This window comes from Wyeomyia smithii, chromosome 2, assembly GCF_029784165.1.
Source record: "Wyeomyia smithii strain HCP4-BCI-WySm-NY-G18 chromosome 2, ASM2978416v1, whole genome shotgun sequence".
Classification (NCBI taxonomy): domain Eukaryota; kingdom Metazoa; phylum Arthropoda; class Insecta; order Diptera; family Culicidae; genus Wyeomyia; species Wyeomyia smithii.
This window is the reverse complement of record NC_073695.1, coordinates 202,999,136-203,021,286: the sequence shown is the minus strand read 5'-3', so window position 1 is coordinate 203,021,286 and position 22,151 is coordinate 202,999,136. Positions and strand designations below refer to the sequence as shown.

Genomic DNA, 22,151 nt, shown 5'->3' with positions numbered 1-22,151 from the left:
TAAATACTTTGACGTCGAATAGCTTCTATTTTTACTAAGATTCGAACCCGCGACCATCAGTATTTGGCTAGCGGACTTCGCTCAGCCCCAGAATTTTTCGCTTCAGTCGACTAAAGTCGGCATATTTCAGCCTCTACATCAAGGCAAGTAAACGTGAATTTACCAGAATTTTTTTTGTTAGTGAATTAGAATTACGTTGTCCATTGATGTGAACTTTTGTAATTTATCCCAGTCAAATGCTATACGTGTCCCCTTGCAAAATACAATGACCACTATTGTTGAGTGATCAGGCACCTGCACCGACATGAAGCCAGTCACCTTCCCAGGACTCAAAGACCAAAACTCTTTTTGGCCGTAAACAGCCACTGTTAAGAAACCTTGGTCAGCACCACAACTGCACAGCAAATGTTCCGATGTCTCACTTTCCATATTACAAAAGCGACAGATATCATCCTGAACCCGGCCAATGTTCTTTAAATGATATCTACTCGGACAGTGCCCCGTTACTAGGCCGACGTATGTACAAAGAGCTCTTTTGTTGAGCTCAAGGAGCTTTTTCGAATGATTCTCGTTTGGTGTTATAAACACACAGTTTGATATACCGCAGAAAGGTTCTGGGCCGATAAACTGTGAGTTAGATCCTCGTTTTGCAAGTTCTTCTGCCTTTTCATTCCCACCAATGCCACAATGTTTCTTGGATGTACGTTTATAATCATCAAGTGCTTTCAGTGCTGCTTGACTGTCAGAGAAAATCCAAATATTTACATGCTTGTATTTTCTAGTAAGACACACATTCGCACATTTAAGGATTGCAAAAATCTCTGCTTGAAACACTGTTGGCCAGTGTCCCATTGCCACTGAAACATTGATTCCAGGGTCGAAGATTCCTGCACCAGTTTTTGTACCTATGTTTGAGCCATCTGTGAAACTCCGACTTCCCAGTCAGTACGCCACAATTCGCATACCTTGTTGGAAATATCGTGATTGTCCTGAGGCACCATCCAGTCTCCATTCATACTCATCACTGGCCCTCTTTTAAAAAAGTTCAGTATAATCAGGTGACCCACAAGATCACCTGACAAGATAGTTTTTGTTCTTTTGAGCCTCAAGGCACTCTTTTCTGCTTCTAGTTGCACGTATTCGTACAACGACAGCAGATGAAGAATTGTATCAAGAGCTTTTTAACGGGGTGCTTCTCATTGCTCCTGTTATAGCAATGCACGCAAGTTGTTGAACTTTATCTAGCTTTGTTCTAGGGGTGGACTCTTTGGTTTTTGGCCACCACACTAACGCAGCGTATGTCAATTTTGGACGTATAATATTTTTTTTTTTTTAAGGGGGATTTGTAAGTATTTATGATAAATATTAGTAAATAATGAGTATGTGTGTCCAATCACAAATGGTGACTTCTCAACACTGTTAGAAATTTGTAATTTTAATTGTTAGGATTTGTTTGCTTTCGCAATTAGGACTTATCATTCGTAGGGATTTAAACCTACTTGTCAGAAAAGGGGAAGTAAACTTACAACTAACTTAATTGCTAACTTATTGGCTATAAAGAGAGCTTATCGTAGCAATTGAGGATTGCAACGATTTTTGTCGAAAATTGTTAATAATTTTATTTGACATAGCTTCTAATGGTTCAACACCAGTAAGTCTATGTAATTCGAGTGTACCAAACCAAGGAGGACGCTTCAAAATCATTTTCAAAATTTTATTCTGAATCCTTTGGAGCGTTTTCTTCCTTGTTGAACAGCAACTTGACAAGATCGGTACAGCATAAAGCATTGCTGGTCTAAAAATTTGTTTGTAAATCAAAAGTTTGTTCTTTAAACAAAGTATAGAATTCCTGTTAATGAGAGGATATAAACATCTCGTATATTTGATGCACTTGGCTTGTATACTCTCAATGTGCTCTTTGAAAATAAGTTTTTTATCATAAATTAGTCCCAAGTACTTAACCTTGTCGGACCAACTTAAAATAACCCCATTCATCTTGACAACGTGATTATTGTTTGGCTTGAGGAAAGAAGCCCTAGGCTTATGCGGAAAAATTATCATTTGAGTTTTAGAAGCATTGGGAGAGATTTTCCACTTTTGCAAGTAGGAAGAAAAAATATCTAAACTTTTCTGCAATCGACTGCATATGACACGAAGACTTTTCCTTTTACGGCAATGCTTGTGTCATCGCAGAACAATGACTTTGTGCATCCTGGAGACAAATCAGGAAGATCTGAAGTGAATATGTTGTACAGGACTGGACCCAAGACTGAACCTTGAGGCACACCTGCTCTGACAGGAAATCTATCAGATTTTGAATTCTGATAGACAACCTGCAGAGTTCGATCAGTAAGATAATTTTTTTAAATTTTGATTAGGAAAATTGGAAAATTAAAAGTTTGCAATTTCGCAATCAAACCTTTATGCCAAACACTGTCGAATGCTTTTTCTATGTCTAAAAGAGCAGCTCCAGTGGAATAACCTTCAGATTTGTTAGCTCGTATCATATTAGTAACTCTGAGCAATTGATGAGTTGTGGAATGCCCATGGCGAAATCCAAACTGTTCATTTGCAAAAATTGAATTTTCGTTGATGTGTGACATCATTCTGTTAAGAATAATTCTCTCAAACAGTTTACTTATTGAAGAAAGCAAACTGATTGGTCGATAACTTGAAACTTCAGCTGGGTTCTTATCCGGTTTTAAAATGGGAAAATATGCAATTTTGAAGCAGCAATTGAAAATTTTCACTAAAAATTCCATTGTGCTCTCAGGGAGATGTTTGATTAGTATATTAAAGATTCCATCGTCACCAGGTGCTTTGATATTTTTGAAATTTTTAATAATTGATTAAATCTCATTCAAGTTAGTTTCAATTATTTCTGCAGGTAAAAAAATTTGGGAAGAAATTAAATCAAATTGACGTGTGACTTCATTTTCAATTGGACTCACAAAATTCAAATTTGAGTTATGAACACTCTCAAACTGCTGAGCAAGTCTTTGAGCCTTTTGTTCATTGGATACAAGAAAACGTTCACCATCTTTTAAAACTGGAATAGGCTTTGAAGGTTTCTTAAGAATCTTCGACAGCTTCCAAAATGGTTTTGAATATGGTTTCAATTTTTCAACTTTAGTCTCAAAATTTTGATTTCTCAGAAGAGTAAATCTATGTTTAATCTCTTTCTGTAAATCTTTATAAATAGTTTTAAAAACAGGGTCACGAGAACGTTGATATTGACGTCTGCGGACATTTTTCAAACGAATTAGAAGTTGAAGATTTTCGTCAATTATTGGTGAATCAAATTTCACTTGAGCCTTTGGAACAGAATAATTCCTGGCATCAACAATTGCACATTTTAATGCTTCCAAAGCGGAATCAATATTCACTTCGTTTTGCAAATCAAGCTCATTATTGAAATTTCTCTCAATATAATTTTTGTATCTTTCCCAATTAGCTTTGTTATAATTAAAAACAGAGCTCATAGGGTTTAAAACTGATTCATGTGATAAAGAAAAAGTTATTGGAAGATGGTCAGAATCAAAGTCAGCATGTGTGATCAAATCACTACATACATGACTTTGATCTGTCAGCACCAAATCAATTGTTGAAGGGTTTCTTACAGAAGAAAAGCATGTAGGACTATTCGGAGACAAAATAGAATAGTATCCAGTAATAGAACAATCATTGAATAAAATTTTGCCATTGGAATTACTTTGAGAATTATTCCATGAACGATGTTTAGCGTTAAAATCGCCGATTATGAAAAATTTCGAACGATTTCTGGTGAGTTTTTGTAAATCACCTTTAAAATAATTTTTGAGCTCGCGTGTGCATTGAAATGGTAAATATGCTGCGGCAATAAATAAAATCCCAAGTTCAGTTTGAACTTCAATTCCCAAAGTTTCAATAACTTTCGTCTCAAGATGGGGAAGAGCACGATGTTTGATTCGGCGATGAATAACAATTGCAACTCCACCGCCGGAACCCTGAATCCTATCATATCTATGAACCACGCAATTGGGATCATATTTTAATTTTATGTTAGGTTTCAAAAATGTTTCAGTAATAATTGCAATATGCACATTATTTACTGTTAAAAAATTAAAAAGCTCATTCTCATTGGCCTTCAATGAGCGAGCATTCCAATTTAATATTTTAATTGTTTTATTTAAAATCATTGCTAAATTTTAAATTAGAAACAATTTTAATAGTAAAATTTGTGCCTATTTGAATGGCTTCAAACATTGATTTTGCCTGCAACATGGCGTTCATAAGATCGAACATTGCCTGTTGCAAAAAAGAAAGTTTACCTGCCGTAATAGGCCCCAGGCAGTTGACATTAGAAAAAATATTTTCGGCAGCAATATTAGCTGGAGTAATAGGTGTACAATTATTTTCTAGCGTGTTTTGCTTACCCATATTAACGGTCATTTTCGAACTACCAACACTAGGCGGTATAATGTTCGAACTACCTGTAACCTGTGCATAAGTTAAACGGGTATGCAAAGGAGTAGGTAAACTATGCGTCACTGGTACGCTTGGAGAATTTTGTTTTGAAGTTGGTTTTAATTGAGAAATTGAATTTTGTTTACCTTGCATTGCCTTAACAATTGCTAAACGGACTGGGCATTGATAAAAATTTGACATATGGTTGCCGTTACAATTCGCACAGCGAAAATTTTTACTCTCTTTCACAGGACATGTGTCCTTTTTGTGAGAAGAGTCTCCACAATTAAGACATTTTTGGTCCATGTTACAGAATTTGGAACCATGGCCATAACGTTGGCAAGTACGGCATTGGGTGATATGCTTTTCACCTCCGCCATACTTCCTATAAGTTTCCCACTTTACACGCACATTATACAAAGCATGTGCTTTTTCAAAAAATTTTAAGTTGTTAACCTCATTGCGGTTAAAATGAATTAAATAATTACCAAGGGAAATTCCAGTTCTCTGACTGTTTTCGCCTCGTGATTTTTGTTTCATTAGAATTACTTGGGTAGGGGCTATGCCAAGTAATTCTGTTAAAGTAAGTTTGATCTCATCAACGGTTTGATCGTTGGTGAGACCTTTCAAGACAACCTTGAACGGCTTGGCGTTCTTGGTGTCATATGTAAAAAATTTGTACATCTTGTCAGTTAAATACTGAACAAGACGATCACGACCCTTTACTGAGTCGGCTAATAAGCGGCATTCACCTCTACGGCCAGTTTGATAGGTAACTTTAACGTCAGAAACAAACGTTGAAAGTTCCTTTTAGAATATATTAAATTCAGAAGAAATAGTTACCACCATAGGTGGAACTTTCTCCTTTTTTAAAGATTTTATATTTTGTATAGTTTCATTATTGGTAACTTCCATTTCACCAGCTTCTTGCTCAGGCAAAATATCAAAAGGATTGTCACTACAGACACTCGATGTGTCAGAAAGAGATGCCTCTCTTTTCCTCCCCGCAGCGATGCGAGGTTTCTTTTTCCGTCCAGCCATTTCAGGTGATACGAAAAAAGTTAAAACAAATGTTGAATTCAAAAGTAGGTAGTCTTGAGAAAGACTGATGGGAAATAACTTTCAGGTAGTCTTTAAAAGACACACTGACAAAACACAAACTTTGAAGCTATGGGCAGTCAAAGACCAGTCCACAAGCAACCGAAAAAACGTCTGATCTGTAGGACAGTTCAAGACGCACTGGGAGGACGTATAATAGATGTGAATATCCACATCACCATTTTCGGTCTCAAGCCCCACTTTCTACCAACGGTTGAATCCGGGGTTGAAGCACAACCATAATGCACTGACCGCCTTGTTGATTGCATAGCCAAGATGTGCATTCCAGTTTAGCTTGGCATCAAGGATAACTCCTAAGTATTTAACCTGTTCACTGAATGGAATTTCTACTCCTCCAAGGTTGAGAGTTTTTAGAATGAATTTCCTCTTACTAGTGAAAGGTACGATTACAGCTTTTGTCGGATTAATGCTGAGACCCTCCTTTATACACCAAGACTGGGTATACTTCAGAGCCTCCTACATTCTTTCCGAAACTATGTTTTCGAACTTTCCTCTCACAAAGATGACTATGTCATCTGCAAAACCCACAACTTCGAAACCTTTTGCTTCTAAGCTTTTGAGAAGATCGTTCACCACCTAAGACCACATAAGTGGCGAAAGAACACCTCCTTGCGGACATCCTTTCGTTGCCCTTACCGTAATAGACGAACCTTCCAACTCAGAAGTGATTTCTCTTTTTGCAAGCATGGTATGAATCCAGTTAACAATACTCGTATGAAATCCTTTGTTCTTAATTGCACTAGACATTTAAGAATAGGACGCGTTATCAAAAGCACCTTCAATATCCAAGAAAGAGCACAGAGCAATGTCTTTACCTGAAAGTGACTTCAATTTTTCATAACCAGCTTATGAAGCGCTGTGATAGTGGATTTTCCAGTTTGATAGGCAAACTGGAACTTTGAAAGCGGTTTTGTTTTGCATGTAAGATGTATGAATGAAATCATTCCCAGTTTTAGGTATGAAGATTACTCTTACTACCCACCATTTTGATGGAAAATGATTCAACCTCAAACTGGCCTTGAAAATCTCAATAAAAGAAGGAATTAGTATTGTTTCACCTTTCTGAAGTAATGCTGGAAATATTCCATCTACACTTGCAGATTTGAAAAGCTCAAAGGATCTCATAGCAATTGCCACCCTGGTTCTCGTAAAAATTTCATCCGCCACATCTGATACAGTACTTTTCGTTCTAGTAGACCCAGAGCTAGTCTGCGTAGAACAAATTTCACCTAAATCAGAAATGGCTGAAGCCGTCTTTTCAATAGAACCGGGAAAATGCGTTTCCATCATTAGATTTAAGGTATCACGAGGACCATTAGTATAGATTCCGTCGTGACGCTTCAGATTGCCAAGCTCAACGGTATGATCTTTGGCAAGAGTCTTTTGTAATCTGGAAACAACTGGAGTCCTTCCTATAGACTCACACATTTGAACCCAAGACCTCCTTTAAGATTTCCGGATTTCATTGCTATATTCAGTTAAGGCTCTTCTATATTGAGCCCAGTCTGAAGTAGCTTTTGCTTTATTAAAAATTTTCCGACTATTTTTTCGAAGACTTTCAAGTTTTTTTTCCACCAAGGCGCGTCCCTACCTGATGACGATTGTTTAGCGGGACAACCGACAAGCGTATGATAATGCATTTATCACCATTTCATTTAGTTGATTTGTCATAGATTGCAGTTCTGAAACTGTTTGAAGGTAAAATTTTTCCAGATATTCCTGCCTTCGAAATTTCTGTTGACCGTAGGACAATGTAGACGAATCCGTCCTCAAATCCAGTTTCCCTACTTTCATCAATCAGCAGTCAAAGTTCAACCGGAAGTTCCAATGAATCTCGACCCATTCTGTAACATGCTTAAATGTGTCATATGGAATATCCATATCTTCATAGACATGAAAAGAGTCTTCATTGGTGTTAAGACTTTATTTTAGAATCCAGGTAAGTTTGCATGAATATCAAAATTTGAATTCCTTAAGGCTTGCGGGGAAACTTTAATATTCCTTTAACGCATTTAACCTTAGAAAGATAATCTGCGTTAATTTGATCCTTGCTTTTAGTGACATTGCCCTCTTTTTTTTTTTCAAATAGTGCGAATTCGTTTTCGTTTTTCAAAAAAATCTCACGGTGAAAAACACTTTCCGGTGAATCTAGCGAGCCTGTGGATTCAAAGAAATGCTGTAGGTTAGTATTTTTTGTCGAATAGCATTAAAATCTAACAAAAAATACTGATTTTTATCATTTTACCAAGTCCACAGTTTCGTTTTTCGTTTTGGAATTTATCATAACAAATACCGTGCTTTTCCGATTCTATCAGGGACAAAAAAATCCTTCGATAAGCATTTCACATATTTTCTAAAAAAATGTGTCTACGTGATAAATAGACTACTAAACTACTCGAGATTCTCTTAGAGCGCACATGCTCAAATTCGGATTAGTGTATATATAAAAAACGGTAGCCTTGGGTGCTATATTTCGATTCGGAGCTTGTCCTTCTGTTTATTTATACACAGACTTCGCAGCCGACTGTTTAGTGAACAGGATAATTGCGAAGCTAGCGCTACGATCCTACTGACACTAACAGTCTCCCCGAGCCGAGACTCAAACCTACGACGACAGGCTTGATTGGCCAGCATCGTACCTCGAGACCATCTGGGAGGAATTTTTAAAATATAAAAAAACGGTAACCATAACCTAATGAATGGGAAATCAGGGTAATAAAAACAAACATTCGCAACAATAAGTATCTTTTGCTGACATCAACGACTCTTCAAAATGTTTTTACCTACGGTTTCGTATCCGCCTTTATTGATTTATTAGTTTACGAACATTACAAACATTGATGATTTTGTTGTACGTCAAAATACAATCAATTAGGCCGACATTTATTTTTTTTTTTCTACGCGACAATAAACAAGAGTACTTTTTCATTCAATTATTATTGACGCCCTCATGATCATCAATCTCCGTCAATGAAATATATGTGACATTTGAATGCTAGAAAAAAATGACTGCCCGCTCAGTGATCCACAAAAAGGTGACCAGCAGTTCCACCTCTATCAGAGTAAGTTGGAACGAATTAAGAATTGGTTCAATGTTCACGACAATTTCTCTTCCCAACCAAAGTGTGTGAAGGGAACTACGAGACCTTTCCCTGCGACTGCGGTTGGAATTTCTTCGGGTTCACTGTGGGAAAAGCCGAGAAAATTAAATGTTTATTTACACCTTAACGCGGGGCCAAGAAATAATCACAGCCATTCATCAAGTTCAACCATTTGTTCGAAACTACTAATTGCACTCCGGCAGCCGGATACCCGTCGCCAGATTTCACAAAGCTAATAAGCGAAACGGACCCTAAATGTGGACGAGAAAGTTCCAAACTGTGATTCAGTTGATCATAGACTTAAAGAGTCAAAGGCACAGCAACAACAAAAAACGTCGTTTATGACTTCACATGAGATATTGAGTGTTGGCTAGAGAAAATTGAGGTTGCAGATGGAGAAAACATAACTTCTTCATTTGATTTATACTTTGTAACTGTAGCTGGCTGTACCAACGCAGATTAACGATCTACTACTTTTTTTGTTTATTATCAATTAATGCTTCAACTACATGTTGCAACAAGTATAATCTTTTTCAAAAATTTAAAATAAGTTGGAATTACACCTTTTTCGTAAGTTATTCGTGGTTCACCAGCAACAAACATAAATGAAAATCAATATAACGCAATTCTTTTCTTGACAGCAAAATGTTGGGTTTCTCGTCATTGAAATTCATTAGTCTCAGGCCCGTTTTCTTCGACTGATCGAAATAGTGGACCCCCAATTAATCCTTTTCTTATCCAATAAGTTTTGTTGGAACGATGTAATTGCATTGAATCAAAAAGCATTTTATTCCAAAATGCATATGAAACGGACAAGGATTATTATCTTTTCCGCAATCTAAATTTCAATGGCAAAGCAGTAAGCACCAAAAAACCTTACCAAACTAAATATTCACCACACAACATGCCAAACACTTGCGTTGCCAAATTGTCATTCTCCCCAACCGTGTGTTTATTTACCTAACGTTCTTGTTTTAATTTGCTCGCATGATTAGCACACGTTAGTTTACAGTGCTGATGCGTTTGTTGACTCACAAAGTTGTTCCGCGATGACCAACGACGATGGCGCAATCCGCTCAACTCGCAACGCTACTTTATCCGCACCACCCTACCCAACTCAAACCCGACCCCGCTAAGTCTGGAGAAGTACAATTCCGAACCCAAGTGTACCTCCCTGGAATCCAAAACCCTTTCCCATGCAAACGCAACGTGATGCAATGAGACTTCAAATGAAGCGATCCAAGCGATGAAGTCACCTTCATGATGGCTGTACTCGATCGAGCGAATGTCAACGTGCGCCCCGACGCCGCCGCCGTCGCCGAATGCGAATGCGCATCAAAAGCAAAGCTCATTGACAATCAACCATTGCCGTCGTCCCGTCCGTTCCGGCGATTCAATTTGTAATCGAATCAGTTCGGTTCGATGTGCCTAGGATGACATGAATGCAGACAGCTAATTTTACGATAATTTATCACCGAACCGGCCCAGATTGTGCAAAAGACGGAATCGTCACGATTTGTTTGTTGCCATTTCTGCCTATTGTTGGTGGCTGTTTGCTGTTCTACTTCACAATGTCACACATACAAAATTCGATTAATTCAATGAATGTGGACATTTAGAATCGAAGAAAAACAGTACGTGTTTAACCAAGATGGCATTATGCCGGTTGATTTGGCGACGATGAACGAAATTCAAATGCATTTCAAACGAGCTGTTTTAAGCAGATAGAACAGTTAGTTGCGGCATAATATTGTATGGTTAGTTGAAGCAATAGAATTTAGTTTGAAATTGATTGCTTTCCAAACAATACCTTGCCTAGTCACTCTGGTTGGATGGTGCAGCTTAGCAGACTAGACTAGACTAATAATAATCGCGTCTCAAGGCTTATTTCAAATGCACGAGATGGAGAAAGAAATCGTGGTTTGTTATAATGATACGTCGGAATGCTTACCACAGGGAAGTCTGTCAGAAATGAATACGATGTAATTAATAGTAGTTTCACTTCACTAACTATCACTGCTGCACTTCCAGTCTGGTATATTGGTTTATATTGAATTTCTCTGGTGTCACCCTATTACTATAGACACGTAGAGTTAGTATGTACAACAAATATATTAAACCAAATTATTTCTTAGTAATCGTATTCGCTAAGCTAGAATGCACTTACTGTTGAAGTGATATCGAGTTTGCTTAATTCTACAAGTCATCAACTTATATCTCTGCTAAAGTTTTTAACATTCCTCTCTCTCGCTCACTGTGTACTGTAATTACGACGTCTTTTTCTGCATCTGTGATGCTCTGCAGATCAAGAGGAATTCCGAAGACAATTATGTTATGTAAATTTATTTATCTTTGTTTTTTAATTTGTGTTTTCTCCTTCTCAGATACCAAGATAACTGTTTCACTGCTCTTATTAAACTCCATATGACACTCTATTTTGGCTGCAAAAGGCATAAACCTACTCTAACTTAGGCACAAAACGATACAATAATTTTTGCTCAAGATGGAGAAATTCCAAGAAAATCGTAACTAGTATTTATGGGAAGCGGAGTAAACAACCTCGGCGAGATATATCTTGTTTTCTTATACGTTCCATGATATGAATCCCTTTAGCATCAAGCGAAACGGATGTACTTAAAATATAACAGCTACATTCAATCTACCTTTTTCTAGGGTAATCATATCGTCTACGATATTCCTCAGTGCGGATTGAACTTTTTTTCATTCAAGAAGTATATACTCAATCAACAAAAAGTCATTCTGAAAAATTGAAATAATTTAAATTCCTACTCAGTTACAAATGATATTGCGCAGTAGTTAGTTCATTGGACTGTTACAACAATTTTGATGCTTTCCCGATCAAACGATTATAACAAACGGGTAACACAAATATATCTGAACTTGATAGAAATAACGAAGCCTGTAATATTCTTGATATGCCTTAATGAAAAAAGTACAGATTTATATTAAATTCTGTTATCATACACTTGAATGTTCAAAAGTGTGTTTTTTTAAAGCATATTTATAACAAATTTTGTTATTCAATCAACAAAATATTGTACATTCTAACTGATTCTTATCTTTTTCTGCTAAAAAAACGAAACTTGCTATAATTTGTAATGATCAGTGAGTAATTTTGATAGGAATTTTGATATATAAACTATCAACGAGACCAAGTTTAGAATACAAGTTGATACAAGAAGTTCGTAACAAAATATCAAGATTTGTAACGTTACGTCAATACGGGTTCGTTGAAGAGAGAGAATAGGAGAACAACAATAAGAATTCAATGTTTTCTTGCTATCTTTAGCGATACTGCTTACCGTGCAACGCGCGTGCTGTGTACATTAACCGTTACTCAGGTGAGTCAATGGTCAATTCGAGAGTTTATCGCATGACATAAACAATAGGGTGCTAATGGGAATTGGCTTTTCGGATTTCCGTTAGAACTAGGTATCAAAAGATTTGTCTTCTCGAAAAAAATCTCTATACAAATTTCAGCTCAATTGAGCAGTAGCCTTTTTTCCAAAAACAGGCACAGTCACAAAATTCCATTCCTACAAGACAGATAGACATTCGAAGCAGCCTTCTCCTGCGTAGTCTGAAATAATATATTTTTTCGATATTCCTTCGCCGGAATAAACTGCTGATACTAGACACCTTGTTTCCCGTGGGAGAAACAACGACGACCGCATGGTAGGGAAACAAGTAGGTGACAAAAGAAAAAAAAAAAGAGTGGCACATAGGTTCCTTTCTTGGAACTACAGTTGATAAGAACAAAACCTAGGACTGAAAAGCTAGAGAACGTCAGGGAGATATATCGGGAAAGAAAAGTTGGGGTTTGAGAAGGTTAGCTCTAAGTAGAACTTGTTTAACTAAAATCTAGTATCAGAACGTACAGGTACTTATGTATTACAAATCTATGGCAAAGGTCTTGATTAACGTAGCCTTTGTAATCGGACTTCTGGAAGTCTTACCTCAAGACATCAAAGTTTCCCTATTTTAACCGGTGAAGATTCATGAATCGTCGGGATTTGGAGTTGTCTCTGGAATATTCTCATAAAAAAATCGACTTTACACTTACGTCAGAAAGTTTTTTTTTATTTGAAAAGTTTAATGCATTTCTGAGATACTTCATTTCGGAAAAAATCGATTTCGACAATTTCATATTAAAGCTGTTGAACTCTACCGCTAACTGAAATTCGAAGGTAATATCCTTCCAATACATTCCGTTGGCCACTGTTGGATGACATTCCGCAGTTTTGGGCTGTTTCCAAGAATCTAAAAATCGAGGTCGAGTTTTGACGTCTGTACATCATCTCGATCATTTTAAGCTGGTTCCTGGGAAAACTTGTTGAAATGTGTGTTTAATTTGTATGTAGACGTATGACAGATGTGAATGACAGCTCGCCCATGTACATACTGTTACCAACAGATTTTGAGCAATTTTTAATACTTCAATTGAAAGTCGAAAGACAACGGTAATAAACAGTTTTCAACATCATGGAAACCGAAAATCGGCAAACCGTGTAGGACTTTAAAAAGTCCAATTGACGGAAAAAGTGACGAAAATTCTAAATCGTTTCTTTCTTTCGTATCAATTGAAACTGGGATAGAAGTAAAGTAATTTAACTTATAGTAGACTCCTTTGCTACAGTGGACCACTCGCCAGATTAACTCATTTTATGCGAAAACTCGAAGGATTTGCAGAAAACTTTCATCGGAAAACATCTTATCCAGCCAATCTGAAGCAAAATCACTAGAAACATTTAAAAAATCCAATTTAATATTGAGAAAAATTGAGTTAATCCGACGAGTGGTCCACTTAAGGAAAAGGGTGCACTATAAGTTAATTTAGCCTACCTCGGACGGACCAGTTTATATCCCAAAAAATGAACTGTAAACTCATATTGCTCATCAACTATGTACAAGTGACACAAACTGTATTGCATATTACAATATTACAGATTAATTTGTTCTTTAACCGTATTAAGTAAAGTAAATTATCCTATAGTGGACTCCTCTGCGATAGTGGACCACTCGTCAGATTAACTAAATTTTAGCTAAAACTCGGGGGATTTTCAGAAAACTTCCATCGGTAAACATATAACACTGGATTCCTTTTTTACGTGATTGATGTGTCCGCTTAAAAAAAGAATCACGTAATTTTAAACAAATCGTGTAAAACACGATCGCGTCGTTCTGGTAAATCTTCCAATACGTGTAAAATAAAATCACGTAAAAAACAATAGCGTAAAAAAAGAATTCAGTGTATTTAGCCAATCCAGGGTAAATTACCTCATAGTGGACCCTCTTACTTTATTAACCTATAGTGGATCAACCGTCAGATTAACTCAATTTCCTGACATAAATAGGAATTTATGGATGTTTGTGATGCAGATTGGCTGCACCCAACAGAAACGAGAAAGATTTTGTTTCTTTATTGCAACATTTCATTACTTTTTGTGTTCTATGACCCGCATTACACATAAAGTGTTATAACCAAAAAGTAACAAAATATATGACGGCTACACGCATGTATGTATTTCTATCGGTGAACATACAACCAAGAACAGCTATGCATGTGTATCGAGACTTCACTCGCTGCATTTGTATTGATACAACGATCAGGTTTACATCTGTCTCCTTTATCCACACATAACAGTGACAGAATCTCAACTGTCAACCTCAAATGTCTAATTAGAAACACTTTCCGGATTTGCGAATGTGTGTGATTTTTCTTGACTGGATATGGAAGGGAAGAAATTTTTCGACAGAGAGAATTTTGTATGTGGTTGTAACGACTATTATTAGATAGTCGTACTCCCGTAACACGTGAATATATATGACAGTAACAACACAGTTACTTGACTGGGGAAGAACTCTATTGCCTTTAAAGTAACAGATTTGTTACCTAAAGGGCAATTTTGCGCTGTTGCTTTTAAAGTAATAAGGAAAAGTTTTGCGTGTAGTAAAATGTGCAACATATGCGACGGTATGTGTTGTTTCTTGACTAGAGAAGGAAAGGAAGCATTGTTCGACAGTGAAAATTTTGCATGTGGTTGAAACGACTATGATTAGATAGTCGTACTCCCGCAACATTTGCTAAATATATGCAGTATGTGTTGTTAGTGGACTGGAGAAGTACTTTATTGCTTTTTAAGTAACAGATTGGTTACCTAAAGGGCCATTTTGCGTTATTCGGTTGTTCTGTCATTTGGCTTTTTCAGTTTTTTTTTTTGAAAGAAATACACGACAACCTAGTTTAATTGGCCAACGTTTCGGCCGTTTTGGTTGCCTTTTTCAAGGGAAAACTGTATTTAGCATAAAGCGTTTGTAAGATAGTATAAAGCGTATAATGTATCCTACTTATCTGGAAAGTAATTTCCCGCAGTCAGGAGTCTTATAGTGCGGTACTTTACTTTTTGGTTTGACTACGATGAACTTATTCTTGTTTCACTCATCGAAAAACTGCGAACTTTGGTCACTCACAAATTGACTGTTGCATCAAAGATCTTTTTGGAAACAGTGCTCAGATTTAGCGGGTATTGAATATTCCGGATGCAATCGAGGGTGGTTTGTTCGTTTTGAATATTGCTTTTGCGGCTGGTGTAGTTTTTGATCGTGTGTAGGATACCAGCGTAAGCAGTATTGATGCCATCAATATCAGTTCAATGGTTCACTGTGTATTATTGCACTGTGTCTGTATTGATGATATGACACATTTCTAGCATTGGTAGTGCCCAAGTGTGCCGTCTTCTGTCTATTATTTCTACCATGATGAGGTCAATCATGTGTTGGTGTTTGACGATATGTTCCATCAACCTGTAGTGGACCAATCGTCAAATTAACTCAATTTCTCTGAATATAAATCGGAATTTAGAATTTTTCGTGATGCAAATTGACTGGATAAGATGTTTTCCGATGAAAATTTTCTGAAAATCCCTCAAATATTCGCATAAACCGAGTTAATCTGGCTGGTGGTCCACCATTAGAAAGTTGCCCACTGTAGGTTAATTTACCCTACATTGAAGAACCAGCATATCGATAAATTAAGATATTTATTCAACATCGGGTAAATTAATTTATAGTGGACCCTTTACTAATAGTGGACCACGCGCCAGAATAACTTAATTTATGCGAAAACTGAAATGAGTTTCAGAAAACTTCCAGCCAATCTGCATAACAAACGTTTATAAATGCCGATTTTTGTTGTGAGAAATTGAGTTTATTTGACAATTGGTCCACTATTGCTTACTAACGGAGAGTAATCATAATACATTATTCAACCCTCCTTCATACGATGTTTGAAAATCTTTTGAAAACAAAATCTAACTACGAAACAAAATTTCTTAATAGAGTAAGTAAATATATAATGGACCCTTTTCCTGTAGTGTAGTGGATCACACGTCAAAATAACTCAATGATATTTCCCGATAGAAGTTTTCTGAAAATTCCTCGTATAAATAGAGATAATCTAGCGGGTGGTCCACGATAGCAAATATAGGGTTATTTACCCTACACTACACTAACATAATTTTTTTTTCGAAATATTATCTTAAAAAAATTTTATCTTAGGTGTATGAAATATTAGAAGTACTATTATTGAAAGAAAAATATTATTTCGTTTTGCAAGAAATATTCAAAACTTTTCAAGCAGATTTCCTAACCAAAACTCCGTTTTCAATTGTTGATACTGAACGATGAAGTCTTCTGGACGAGAGGGATCGCATAGAAATGAAACACAAATTTAGCACAACTCGAGAGCCAATCTAACAAATACAATTTGGTATGTGAATGTTTTTAGGGGTAACAAATATGTCCATAGTGATTCGACACCCCCCCCCCCCCCTTTTCCGTAAAGGAGGGATCCCATGTGAATGAAACGCAAATTTCTTCACATCTCGAGAAATAATCAAGTAAATGGCACCAAATTCGGCATGTAAAAGTTTTTAAAGCCAGAAAATATTTTCACGACGATTTGAGACCCCTTCTGCTTTTGGAATAAACAATAAAACAATAAAGAACACAACTCGAGGACCAATCAAGCGAATATAACAAAATACGGCATGTTAAGGTTTTTGGGAGCAAGAAAAATGTTCATGGTGGTTCGACACTCCTTCCTCTTCTGGTAGGAAGAACTGCCATACAAATGAAACACATATTTCTTCACATCTCGAGAACTAATCAAGTACATGGAACCAAATTGGTATGTAAAAGTTTTCAAAGGCAAAAAGTATTTCCATGGTGGTTCGCGACCCCTCCCTCTTTTGGAATGGCGCGGTCCCATATAAATGAAACCCAATTTTCGCACAACCGACGCATGTTTGTCTGTCTGATCCATATAGGCTTGGAAACTACTAAACCGATCAGGTTGAAATTTTGTATACAGGGGTTGTAGGGGCCGAGAAAGGTGACTAATATAGTTCGAGACCCCTCTCTCTTCTGGAAGAGAGGGGTCCCATACTGCCCTTCCAAACATAGTTCCCAGCGTACATAAGATTTGTGTAGAACATGGGACTACTATGATTGGAACGGCAGCATACAAATGAAACAAAAATTTCTGCACATTTCGAAAACTAACCAAGTGAATGGAATCAAATTTGGCAGTTTTAAGGGTTGAAAAAAAAATGTCCAGAGTGTTTCGGCACCTCTCCCTCTTCCGTTAGGAAGTGGTCCCATACAAACGAAGCACAAATTGCACTCATCTCGAGAACCAACCAAGAAAATGGAACAATATTTGGGAACGTTTTTAAGAGTAACAAATCTTCTGGAAGGGAGAGGTCCCATAAAAATAAAACACAAATTCCTGCACATCTCGAGGAATAATCAAGTAAATGGAACCATATGTTAAGGTTTTTGGGAGCAAAAAATATTTTCATGGTGGTTTGACATCCCTCCCACTTCTGGATGGGAAAACATAAAATGATCGGGATGATGGACAGGAGCCAAAAGTTGACTCCGGATGCCATGTTTAAATTTAAGATGGACTTTCAATTTCTAATATGGGTGTTTCCGGAACCAGAATGACACCCAGATGCCAAAAATGTCTCCAAATGCCATTTTGAAATCTAAGACGGCGACTACCGGTTTTTGAAGAACATTGGAAAGCGACCAAATCCAACCCAATATGGGTATTTCGTAATCGTAATGATGCACTGAAGCCACAAATCTTCCTTAGATACCATTTTGAATTGTACGATGGCAACTTCCGGTACTTCATCCGATTAACCATGCAAAATATTCACATCGCTATTAAAAACCTCTTCCCATCCCTTAAGAGTATCAATCATATTTTCAGTTCGCTTATTTTTCGCTTCTCCTGCTGCACACACTGTCTGCCTTAATGAACTTAAGTGTAACATTATTTGAAAACTACGTTGAATGAAACGCAGCGACTATCAGATAGTTGAGTACTTTCCATTTTATTGATGGATGGATCTCATGTGCAACTAACATGGAATGCATATGTCAGGTCAATAAGCTTCATTGGATAATTCATTTCACTAGGTTGTGATAAACCAAAAAGACAACAAGAAGCATAACCGTCAATATAACAGTGGAAAATATACGCACACTTTTTCACGTAACTTTTAAGTGAAAATTATTTTGACTGTAGTTGTTTATGTTTGATATTGATATATTTTAGCAATTTTTCAGATGGCGACGAATGAAAAACCGTGCGCAAACGGGTTTTGTACAGTAAAATTTTACAACTTCCAGACCTGTCTTTACTTTCTATATGGCAAGAGCCAGAAAAGTAACACATCAATATTTTAAGGGAAACCAGAATCAGAACATTCGACTCATACCATAATTTCATAATTGATGTTATGTTCTTGTTACGATTGATCAAATAGATTCAGATGCACACACCATCACCAGAGCTAACAACTTACGAGAAATTAAAAATACAATCTTGTGTAGCTGAGTAAATATTATCAAAGTTTCCATTAAAAATGGGTAAGCTGAGACAAAAATGTGTTTTTTCTACTTTTAGACCTGACAATGCCAGATAAACATCACACACACAATGAATCAGTTTTTCCAACAACAATATCGCACGCTTGGCCTTGAGGCTAATAGCGGTCTCGATCAACTAAGATTAGTTGAGAGAATTCGTTGTCGATATTGTTTTATATATTGCTATTTCAGTTTTTCCATTATATCTTATTAATAAAACAAATTTTTCGCGAACAAACATCTCATGTCCCTGTCAGAAAAGAAAAGCAGTTTTTGTAAAAATGACCTTACGAATGTAGTGAAAAGAAGAGAAGTTTGTTGGTTAGGCGGAACGTGGCACAATTTAAACTAGCTTAAACTCAAAATAAGTATATGACCCAACATTTTAGTTTAGAAAACAGCTAATAGACAAAAAGCATGATGAAATTCATGCATCAAAAGTATAACTTTTAGTTATAATTCAATAATAAGCAACATTTTACTTAGGAAAACCATCTCAAAAACACAACAAGATATTCAAGATTCTTTGACCATTTCTGATTACAACAGTCAATGATCAGCAAGTGTCGGTCTTCAGTTTAAATAGCAAACAGATTTTTCCACGTATTATTATTAACATTATTCTCGCCCCTGTTACTCACCAGTAAACAATGGTAATGAATTCCCCCGATGAGACAGAAAGTTCTCGTCCGTAGTTCTCTGCACCACTGGCTCCAGTTCCACAGCAGTTCACTCGCTACGCTCGGCTATATAATTATACACACCCGTGCCGAACAGCAAACAAGAAGTATCAAATCACTCCGATTCTCTCGTTGTGGTAATGAATCAATTATCCGTGTACAATTTCCACCAGGCACGATTTCTCAAACTAGAACGATTAATTAGCCGATTCCCCCTTTCACTTCTTTTGCTTCCCACTTGGCACTAATCAAAATTCACCAACCCACCCGGTTAACACCGAAGAGGAAGAAGAAAAAAAACGGAAAGAATTCTCCTCTATTGACCTTGTTTCGCGCAGAGCTGGAAATAACTTGATGGCATCAGCCAAGCCTTTCTCACCACCAACCGGTAATCGCTGGCTCGGCACTCTTTCTCTATATCACACGCGGGCACCACCACTTAGGGTCTTAGGCGCTCCTATTATTTTGCCTTTTATTCCACTCGACAAATTATCACTGATCCGTTAAATCTTCTTCTAATCACACCTTTTTTTCTCGCTTTCTTTCACGTCAACCTTTTCGAGTGGCTTTACCGGACAACAGAGTCACCGATGGCCATCAGTCAGAAAAGGCAGCGGAAAAAAAATTATCGGATGTATGCTGACACCTATCCGATCACACACTTGAGAAAAAAATTGATGTCAAATGATGTTCTTTTTTGTTGTAAACCGTATATCTTTTAACATCTATCTCTCACTAGGATCTTCGCTGCTAAAGGTGAAAACAAAACACTAAGTTGAGCCAAGCCGCTCTCTCGGGGCCCCCCGTTAGTGCCAACAGAATATCATTAAAAGCATATAATTGCCAACTTTAGTGCTGGCGACTGTTTTCCCTCTGCACATATAAAACTAGCAAACGTTAGATTTTCACCTTCCTTCAGTGTGCGCGCTCGCAGGTATTCTGACATTTGGAAGACATCCGCAATTACAGGTTAGCACTGTTCCTAGCAGAGAGGCAGAGCCGACGACAAATGTTAACAGCCGATAGAATCGACCATAAACAGTGACGTTTTATGATGTACTATTAGCGCATCGCACTGTTTCACGGTGTGCAATTCGATGCTAAATTATACGTTCGTTGATTGCAGTCAAACCATACCGCTGGGAATGGAATGCGCGCGAAGTGGGGCGATTTTTTTTTCGATTAGCCAGGAGGACTTTTAGATGGCGAATTGACTCGTGGTAAATACGAACAGAACAGTTAAGTTTTGGGGCGAAGTATTTTATGTAGTTCGTAGCCTAATTGATCGTTGAAGTCGTTTGTTGAATTGGCATTTCCCCTTTTCTTTATAAAACTCTAACTTTTGTTGTGTAATGAGGAAATTGACGCACCCTTCAGTGTAGTGTAAGTTTGTGTGATTGGGGACTTTTATGCTCATTCTGCTAATAAAAAATACATGAAATTAGACTACCAACAAAATTTTAGTCCAAGAAAAAAAGCAAACTGGAAGAGTTTTTCTAAAACAGTATCCAGTTTGTTTCGCAAAAAAAAATATAAATTGAAAATAAGTACCTAATTCTAGATTTTTTATACAGCAATGCCAAAAAAGCTTCATTTTTTCAGCTGGTGTGATGTTTATAAAAATGCTGCAGCTGAGTAATCAAATGTGAAACAAAAAAGCATCTACTTTCCTGTCAGAAACAAAATAGGAAAAAAACTCTACTACAACAAAACACAGCTAGGAACAAACTCGCTTTCCAAGCAAAGGAAACAAAGTTTCGTTTTTTGTTTGTTTCATTTTTTCACCCACACGTGCTTCCCTTTGTAAACACATGTTCAACAGCTGATCGGTAGCAATCGTACGTATAGGAAACGAAAACAGTGCTCCCCCAGTGTCACGAATCAAAGCACTACCGCCCTGGTGTGAATTCAATTGAATACATTGTTACACCTAGTGATAAGCGGTAGATCATCAATATGAAATGCTAAGCACCACCAAAACTGAAATATGTTAAAGCTTTTGTGCTTAACTCCACCCATCACACAAACACAGGTTGAATCGAATAAAATTTCCGACACCACACAATCACGATACTCTTGTTTTGCCTTTGTCTGATAAACTTAGTAGAATTTCAAAATAAATTTTTGTTTTCTCATTCACCACCAATATCACCTACTACTTTCTACACCACACCATTGAATCATTATCGTTTTTATTCCCCGCCACACGGTTCTCTTCTTTTCGCCCGAGACGGCAGACCGAAATTAGCACGTAGGTTCCATGTTCTGCAATAATTCGCATACAATTTCGCTTCCCCGTCTGGAAACCAACCACCAGCACAGCGCACGCTATCGATTGCACTATCCAGAGCACATCAAACACGCCAACAGCCGAAGAGTTTTATTTTGCACCGCCGTCGCCCCAACTGCAGCTACCAAACCACCGGGAAAGTGAAGCAGCGAAAAAACCCGGCAGAACCACTTCGCCTCTTCCAGATCCAACATCCCGAACGGGGCTGCCGGTGAAGCGAGGCACACGCACTCCAAATTCCAGCCAGTTCCCGTGTTCCGCTCAAGTGCAACCAGCGCGGGGGTCCTCACCGTTAAACACCGTTCCCCACACCACACACTGCCGAAAATTACGATTTATTTTATATTTTTTAGAGTCTGTTTTTTTCCCGAAGGCGAACACACGACTGAAAGCGATGCACAAGTTTACCGTGCGACCGAATGGAAGTCACTGATCGTACCGGCAATGGAGGATCGCTGTTTCCCTGCGAAAACAGACCGATTTCGCGTGTGGGTAGCTCAGTGTCAGAGTAAAGCCCCAAGCGTCGCGAGAAGCCACGTATTCTCTCACCAT

At 37.4% G+C, this 22,151-nt stretch overlaps 1 protein-coding gene across 2 annotated transcripts in view; it reads right to left on the bottom strand.

The window, feature by feature from the left end:
* LOC129719830 (uncharacterized) overlaps nt 1-22,023 on the bottom strand; it is a 615,095-nt gene extending 593,072 nt beyond the window's left edge. The window contains exons 1-2 of one of the 2 annotated variants that reach the window (XM_055671238.1): nt 21,890-22,023; nt 19,271-20,059 (exon numbers count right to left, since the gene is read on the bottom strand). The gene's annotated coding sequence lies outside the window, so the exon portion shown is untranslated. The remainder of the gene's footprint in view (nt 1-19,270; nt 20,060-21,889) is intronic. The other variant, XM_055671239.1, reaches the window with a different exon arrangement.
* Between the last annotated feature and the right edge of the window lie 128 nt (nt 22,024-22,151).